Source organism: Macrobrachium nipponense, chromosome 18, assembly GCF_015104395.2.
Source record: "Macrobrachium nipponense isolate FS-2020 chromosome 18, ASM1510439v2, whole genome shotgun sequence".
Taxonomy (NCBI): domain Eukaryota; kingdom Metazoa; phylum Arthropoda; class Malacostraca; order Decapoda; family Palaemonidae; genus Macrobrachium; species Macrobrachium nipponense.
The window spans coordinates 31686456-31693955 of NC_087211.1; the positions used below are offsets into that span (position 1 = coordinate 31686456).

The 7500-nt window shown below is 32.9% G+C and overlaps 1 long non-coding RNA gene across 1 annotated transcript in view; it reads left to right on the top strand.

Moving 5' to 3' along the window:
* The first annotated feature begins 7454 nt into the window (after nt 1-7454).
* LOC135196735 (uncharacterized) overlaps nt 7455-7500 on the top strand; it is a 77064-nt gene continuing 77018 nt past the window's right edge. Inside the window, exon 1 of the long non-coding RNA XR_010310442.1 lies at nt 7455-7500. This exon is cut by the window's right edge and continues 580 nt beyond it. This is a non-coding gene — a long non-coding RNA (uncharacterized LOC135196735).

Consider the following 7500-nt stretch of genomic DNA (forward strand, 5'->3'; position numbering starts at 1 on the left):
TACCCGAGAGACCATGAGACGTATCACTGTTGTGCACAATGACATTTTGAGATTCCTCACAAACACTCCCCGCTACCACTCCGCCACACATTGTTAGGCAAACAATGTCCAGTCTCGTATCCCGATTGAGAAACAGCAGCAACTCGCTCATACAAAGCATCCTGAGGGAAGCAGGAAGAAGATCTAAATTGTGGGAAAGATGGGAAAATTATGCCTTTGTCCCCTAAAGGACTTAAATCTCTGTATTGGCAAGATGTCATCTGCAGATTCTGTCATTATTATTATATTTATTGCTGTTGTTTTTCTTTTTTCATTATTACTGTAAATACTATCCAGTTAAAGTTTTTTTTACTTTCAATTTTCGTATTTAGCCCTCTGGACCTGACTACTGTAACTAAGGTCTCTAGTGGAAATTCAAGTTATATAATCTGTGCACTACCTGTTATAACTCTCAATGCATTTTTTTTCTCACCAATATTATTGCTGTTATTACCAGTATTATGATTACTATCTTTTATGCTACCTCAGCTATTTTGTCGAGAAATGCCGATTATTCATTTTTTTTATATGTTGTCTCATGTATCTAGATTGTGTGTTGCTGTCTGCATTTTGTATATTCCATGTAATGGCCCTGAGCTGAAATAATGGATATTATTATTTATTATTATTATTATTACTATTATTTTTATTTTATTTTTTTTTATTTTTTTTTTTTGCTCTATCACAGTCCTCCAATTCGACTGGGTGGTATTTATAGTGTGGGGTTCCGGGTTGCATCCTGCCTCCTTAGGAGTCCATCACTCTTCTTACTATGTGTGCCGTTTCTAGGATCACACTCTTCTGCATGAGTCCTGGAGCTACTTCAGCCTCTAGTTTTTCTAGATTCCTTTTCAGGGATCTTGGGATCGTGCCTAGTGCTCCTATGATTATGGGTACGATTTCCACTGGCATATCCCATATCCTTCTTATTTCTATTTTCAGATCTTGATACTTATCCAATTTTTCCCTCTCTTTCTCTTCAACTCTGGTGTCCCATGGTATTGCGACATCAATGAGTGATACTTTCTTCTTGACCTTGTCAATCAACGTCACGTCTGGTCTGTTTGCACGCATCACCCTATCCGTTCTGATACCATAGTCCCAGAGGATCTTTGCCTGATCGTTTTCTATCACTCCTTCAGGTTGGTGCTCGTACCACTTATTACTTCAAGGTAGCTGATGTTTCTTGCACAGGCTCCAGTGAAGGGCTTGAAACATCAGCTACCTTGCAGTAATAAGTGGTACGAGCACCAACCTGAAGGAGTGATAGAAAACGATCAGGCAAAGATCCTCTGGGACTATGGTATCAGAACAGATAGGGTGATACGTGCAAACAGACCAGACGTGACGTTGATTGACAAGGTCAAGAAGAAAGTATCACTCATTGATGTCGCAATACCATGGACTATTATTATTATTTTATTATTATTATTATTATTATTATTATTATTATTATTATTATTATTATTATTTGAAGTCTGGGCTGTTCTAAATGAATACATATGCTGCTTAATATTTAATTCGTTTAATGTCAATGTAGTGTTCTCTTATAACAATACTATTAAAGATATACTAATCAACAATAGTCCCGTGACAAATAACATCATCATTTACAAAATTTCTTGTATGGATTGCCCGTCTTTTTACGTCGGTCAGTCAAGTAAAAACTTGTGTACGTATTAAGCAGCATATGTATTCAATTAGCACAACCCAGACTTCAAATGCACTGTTTATCCATCTGAGCAACAAATCTCATTGTATAAATTGGGGCTATACCTCTGTAATTGCTAGGTCTAAAGATTGTTTCAAGAAATTTACTGGAATCAGTAATTATCCAAATCTCTAATAAAAACAACCTAAATCTTAGTCTGGGATTGTACCATTTGGACCCATGTATTTGTAAAATGTTTATGAAGGACCTAAATATAAATGAACTACTAATTAATTAGCCCCACATGTATATAGTTATTATCTCTCTCTCTCTCTCTTCTCTCTCTCTCTCTCTTCTCTCTTCTCCTCTCTCTCTCTCTCTCTCTCTCTCTCTCTCTCTCTCTCTCTCATGCTCGCTATATTTATATCCTATTTTCGTCTTTTCACTCATTTTTTGGAACAGTTTTTGTAAATTTCATGTTAACTAATATAAAAAAAAAATTCCGATTAAAATTTGCCTTGATCCTTAATTAATTTTTTGGGGGGATGTTACTAAGTCGTATATGCCTTCTTGGTTTTCAAAATTTATTGTTTTCTGGATGAATCACGTGTGTGGCTATAAATGGAGTACTGTATGTTACTGTATTTTAGTTCTTTCTTGACAAAGTCTGGGTACAGGCGAAGCGAACTGTAGCAAGTGGAATATGTTTCTTCATCCAGAATTTTGAAGACAAGACTAAAAGTAGAAGTGAGAAAATATGAAAAAGTCATTATCAAAGGAGTTAGTGCCTCAAAGGCAATCACCTGCAACAAATTTATATGTATTCACACACACACACACACACAAAAACATATTTTATTATAGATATATATAATATATATATATAATATATAGATAGAAATTATATATGATATATATATAATATAATAAAGATAGAATAGATACTACATATATATATACATATATATATAGATATACAATTAGAGTATATAGATAGATATATATAGATTATTATATATACTATATATATTAGTATATAGACTTATATGGATATATTATTATATATAGTAATAATTATTAATTATATATAGATATAAGAATATAGACAGTATTATAGTAATATATATAAGATATATATATAGATAGATATAATTATATATACAGGTGATATATATATAACATATATATATATATATATATATATAGTATATATATAATATATATGTATATACTATCTGCAGTATGATCCTCAAACATCAATTCAGGAATGCCGAAGACACATGGATGTTTTAAAAGATTTATTCATTAAGAATCGTTTCGCACATGACTGTGTGCATCATCAGTCTGAAAAATGACAAAATAATAACATTAAAAATACTAAAAATACACAGGATTCTTAACATGACAATTAAAAACATTAACAGACTAAAAATAAGAAGCAAAGTAAAAACAACTGCTGTTACACCAACCCTCACGTACAAAGGAAGAAGATAGCATGACCAAAGAAGGAACACCAACCTCCAAAGATGACTATGCCAGATATAGTTGAGCAGAGGAGCAGCCACCATTTAACGATGGAACGAGTCTTTTAATATATAATGACTCTAAGGCAGTCAGATAATCTGCATCCTTAGAATACCCTAATATGGAAAAGTGCTGCTTCTTGACCTCAATTTTACAATTGATAGCAAGATTTTTTAAAATTTGAATGTTCTGGTCTGCTCAATCTTTGTCCCGTTCTAAAACTCAACCCTAACTGACTGTAATAACGCATCTGCAACAGCTTTTTCGTTGATCCAATATAAGTTCCAGGACATCCTGGGCATGTAAACTTATAGACCACATTGGATCTCATGAAGGGCTGCATACGGTCCTTGAAGCCAAACAAGGAGCCAATTTTACTGGGATTATTTGATATCAATTTTAAATTAATGCACGGTATTTCAGTTTCAATAATTTGTTTCAATTTATGTGAAAATTTGGAGTTAAAATATAAGGGATTGAAGCATACATAAGTTTTTTCGGAACATTTAAAACCGGTGTGGCAGGATGAAAATAATTAGTTAAAATTTTGTTGACGATTCTAAAAACTAGATCTTTGGGACATGAATTTTGTTGAAAGAGAAAGAGAGTAGTTAAAAAATCAATCGCCTTATGAAATATGGCCCAACTGGACGAGTATCTAAGAACCCTATACACTAAAGTATAGATGGTATTCAATTTAAAACTGGTTTGGCAAGCAATTTAGAACAAAATTTTTTAGATTATTGCCTGTCGTCTTTTAAACCATTGTTTTACAGAAGGTATGTAGAAGATACCTTTGTTCTTTTTAGGTATCAGTGGCAGGCCACCCAGTTTTTAGATTTTATTAATTTTACTATGGAATTGGAGAAAGATAATTGTTTACCGTTTTTAGATGTTTCAATCACAAGAGTTAATTCTGTTTTTACTACTGCCGTTCACAGAAAGAAAACTTATACAGGTCTTGCAAATAGTTTCTATAGTGCTTGCCAAACTAGTTTTAAATTGAATACCATCTATACTTTAGCGTATATGGCTCTTAGATACTCGTCCAGTTGGGCCATATTCCATAAGGAGATTGAATTTTTAACTACTTTCTTTCAACAAAAGTCATATCCCAAAGATCTAGTGTTTAGAATCGTCAACAAACTTTTAACTAATTATTTTCATCCTGCCACACCGGTTTTTAATGTTCCGAAAAAACTTATGGATGCTTCAATCCCTTATATATATATATATATATATATATATATATATATATATATATATATAGTATATATATATATATATATACATATCATATATATATATATATATATATATATATATAATATATATATATATTATATATATATATATATATATATATATTAATATATATGGATATGGAAGCGTTGCTATCAACCATCATACAACAAGGAGCTGAAGGAGACGTCATGTACTAGTAATTGTCCATTTATTAAACAAGCTGACGTTTCGAGGACACAGCCTCATTTTCAAAGCTGAAAAACGTAATTAAAATATATAAAAGACTTAAGAATTAAGAAATTTACAATTTAAAAAATATTTACACTTTAAACAAAAGTTAAAAAATTAAAAAATTAAAAAAAAACTAAAATGCAACAGACAGAATGAAAGAAATAGACCGCTACCTTTCAGGACGGGAACCAAGGACCTAATGACATAAAAAAAACAGAGACAGGGGCACACTCAAGACAGGTACAGTGTTGTGGAGGTAGTTTGATTGTTTAAAGGAGGAACAAGCTTCTTAATATATAACGATTCGGCTATTGCTAATTGATGAGGTGAGGTGGCTCTGGAGAGAATTTTAAAATGTTTATATTCAATATCTTGTTTACATTTTTTGGCATGACAGCGTATATTAGAAATTTCAGGATTAGATCATTTATTGCCTGTTCTGTAACTAACTCCCCGATGACAATCAATTCTGACTTTTAGTAGGCGACGAGAAGCCCCCACATATTTCCCCACCTTACATTTGGGGCAAGTATATAAATAAACGACATTGGAAGTCATCAAGGAGCTTAGTCTGTCTTTATGTTTAAAAAGCGAAGCAATGGTTAACGGGTTCTTTGGTATAACTCTACTGTTAACTGCCGGAAGGTGTCGGTGAAAAAGGTCATTTAACTGAACATAAAAGGACTTATCATGAATAAAAGGAATACTGAAGTAAAATGCCAACTTGGGTACAGTAGGAATATTAAAAACAGGAACAAACTTACGATTAAGAAAATTATACAATTGTTTAAAAAAAAGCTTGGATGGGTAGCAATTTTCTAAAAAATAATTTTGGAGAAATGAGATTTCTTGGTGGAAACCAGACCAAGTGGAGGATAAAGTATAGGCCCTGTGGAAGAGTGTACTTAAGGAGTTTAGTTTGAAATTAAAATGACAACTGCTATAAAAATTTGTACCTAAGCCAGTAAAGGTTTGTTTTCTAAAAATAGAAGTACAGAAGCCCTGCTCGTTACGGGACACAAGTATATCCAAAAATGCAAGTTTATTGTTTTCTTCGTAATCGATCGTGAACTTAATGTTGGGATGGGCTACATTGGCGTATTCAAGAAACTGATCGGCTTGCTCTTTAGTTCTAAAAAGTAAGAAGGTGTCGTCTACGTATCGTTTGTAAAATAACGGCAAAAAAGAGAGGGGACAGTTGTCCAGCAACTGTTCCTCTAGATGGCACATAAAGATGTTAGAAAAAACTGGGCCAAGAGGACTGCCCATGGCCATACCTTCAACCTGAGTGTAAGCTGTATTATTAAAAATAAAGGCAGTGTCCTGCACTGCCAGTTGCAACATTTTCTTAAAATTATCATAATTAAAACCGTGAAATAAAATGTCTCGTTGGGTAAAAATTTTGTCTAAGATTATTTGTATTGTCTCTTCCACAGGGACATTGGTAAAAAGAGACTCCACATCCAAGCTTACCATAAATAAATCAGAATCTTGCATAAGAACGTTGTCCCTAAATTGTTCTTAATTTTCGAGTGAATAATTATTCATAGAAAATTCATTCAAAAAGGGCACCAAAAACTTAGCCATCTTATAATTAGGGGTTTCGTAGGAAGCAAGAATTGGTCTAATAGGGACACCGTCCTTATGCACTTTGGGTAAACCATACATTGTTCCATAAGAACCACCAGTACTCATCAAATTCTGGTAAGTGTCGTTGTCAATTATCTTATTGTCAAATAAACTTTTTAGAAACCTATTGATACGATCTTCTAATCGAAAAATAGTGGCAAAATCCGGTACACCAATCCTTTTAAATTTTGACGTGTCAAAATTTAAAAGGATTGGCGTATATATATATATATATATATATATATATATATATATATATATATATATATATATATATATATATATATATATATATATATACGCATGCTTAGTTGGTTTGTTTCCTTTACCTCCGTTTACGTAGGCTTTGCTAACCCCTGTATATGAAAACTCTTCAATCAGTAAGTAAATGAAAGCAAATGAGATTAGCCTTTAGCTCTTGAGATATGAGTTTTATGCAACACATTTCTGAAATAAGAGTTGTTAACAGGAGCAATAAAAGTTATAAAAATTGTACAGCTAGGCATTACGAAACTAAATGGAACGTGTGGAAAGTAAAGGGCAGGAAGATATGAGTTCGCTGTCGAAAGTAGTGTCTTTGCAGTAAATGCTTATACATTCTCATAAAATTCTCATTTTTCACTTGATTTTTTAAGATAAAATTATTATAACATACTCGCTGCTGCAACGCCAATTTAAACTAATGATAATTTACGATCAACGTTAGCGATGACGGAATTTGTTTGATAACTAAAATTTCAAGGAAAGTTTACTTAATAAAAAAAAAAAAAATAGATAAAAGAGAATTTGTACCGCCACGCGTTAACCCTGTTCCCCTCAGAGAACCATTGCCACTGTGCCTGCGATATCAACAGGTAACTGGGGGATCTGCACATTAGTCTTGGCGCAGCACGTGTTGCTTTTGTTTATTCAAACACATCTATTCTGTCGTCATTTATTTAAGGAATTTCGCTTTGAAAATAAACCAAGTGTATTTTTCTTGAGAATGTGCAACGAGCTGTTTCGAAGTGAAAGTTAAATTCTCGAAATTGAGTAGAGAATGAAAGAGTATTAAATTAATTGCTGGCAACTGTATCAAATCTAAGGGGAAAGACTGCCAAGTATTCGGACCACTGAACCAGTGTGTGATGAAAGGTTGGAGTGAACGGTGTCGCTACAAACGCTGCCCTCAACATTCGCCC